Below are 1949 nucleotides of genomic sequence, written 5' to 3' on the forward strand. Positions count from 1 at the left end.
ATTTACTTTATATACCTCATTTTTATACTTTTCTGCTGGATGGTTAAGACCAAGATGTAGTAACACCTATATAACAAGAAATGTAACTTTTGTATATGGTAAGGTTAGTCAAGTGCTCTCAGGTTTATACTGTAGCCCTGTACAGCCTTTTGTACATCCTTTTGTCAGGGTCTGATATGAGGATGAGTCACGGCCATTACTTGACCAATTTGCTCTCTGTGAAAGCTTGAGAAAATGTTTTTTCTTTCCATGTGACTCTCCCCAGTTTCACTTTGCATCATCGAACACATTCCTCTGTGGCTCCATAATCTTCTTGATCAGAAAATTTGGAGCACAACTGAGTTACATGTTGTTACAGTACTATGTCCTGAGTCTTCACTGACCTTGAAAGGCTAGGGCCAAAATGTTAGCTAAACTTGCAGCCCTTTAGTGGATTTTCTGTGGTGTATGACATCCTCTAGTATCTGCCACAGAAAGGAAACACTATCTTTAGACCAAACCCCATACTATTTTTTTTCACATGTGTATACATTATTTTTAAAAATTTTAATTTTCTTTTATTTTGAAGAGTAAAAACAAGAGCAAGAAGAACAAAGCAAAGACAGAAACAGGGTACCACGTAACAATATATACATTATAGATTTTCAAAACAAGAATGGTTGATCAACAGTGATTGATATGTTATCTATTTTTATCATCAAATCTGTTGCTCAGATCAACAGATACAGTTATGCAAGGTGGGATATATGATTGGATATTACCACATGCTTTCAAGAAATCTTAAATTTTTGTTCTTAACTCTCATTTTCTTTTATTACCTTTTAAAAAATTAAAGAGAATCTAGTAATAATTGATATGACATTAGAAATGGTACACATGGGGCTGGTGAGATGACTCGGTGGTCTGGGGCACCTACTTCAAACAAGCTTAGCAAAGCAAAGCACAGGGACCATGGCTCAATCCCCCAGCACCACATGCCAGCCAGCCCCACCTCCTGGTGGGCTGAGCTGGCCACACACACACACATATATACACATAAATAAAAAAAATAAAAAAAAAAGAAATGGTACACATTTAGAAGACCAAAATGACAGGCATTTCAAACATGGTTTTAGTATTACACATTGCTGTCCTCAATGTAGTTGCTTAGTTTGAAATGTGTACACATTTTTTTGAAAGACTCTATATTTTTCAAATTGTGTTTTTTCCTCATTCAATTTTTACACCTATTTTATTAATCTAGTAATAAGCTTAGATATACTGTTTTTTACATGGAATTTTTCCCTTGTTAATAAGTGATAGGTTCACAAGGCAATATTTCACATTTGTTTTAATAATTTCATTAAAATTTAACACCAGTTGAGCCTTATTTTTTGAAACTCAACCAATAGTGACAGGTATGTAAGTTTTGTTTTTTTTTCTGTGTTTTAGGGAAGGGTCTACAGGGTGTTCAGGGTCTCACTACTAGATTGGACCTATAATGATTCTCCTGTTTACAGCCTCCCAAATGCTGGGATTACAGGCATGCACCACCACACCCAGTCTCAATCATAGTCTCAGCATGCCCCAGGGACAGGGCCAGTACAGCAGGTCCCAGGATCGAACCCCCAGTCCATGTGCCTGCTTGCAGTAGCATTAATCCGCTGAGCTATCTGGCTGGACCTTGCTAAGTTTTGTTTTACGGACAGAACTAATAGTAAATGTTCTTAACTATTTTCTTTGCCTTCAAATAGTTGCATAATCTCTTTCTTATCTCAATAGGCAACAGTCCCAGGAGCAGAGTTGCTAGGTTTAAGGGTACTCATATCTTATGCTCTAATACATTTGAGAAACTGATTCAAAAACATTTATGATTTCAGCCTAACACATCAGTTTTATATGAGACTTGTGTTTTCATAGTTTTTCTGGCTGTAGACATTATCAAATGTTTAACGTTTTCTTAATTTTCT

This window comes from Octodon degus, unplaced genomic scaffold (assembly GCF_000260255.1).
Source record: "Octodon degus isolate 3935 unplaced genomic scaffold, OctDeg1.0 scaffold00089, whole genome shotgun sequence".
NCBI lineage: Eukaryota > Metazoa > Chordata > Mammalia > Rodentia > Octodontidae > Octodon > Octodon degus.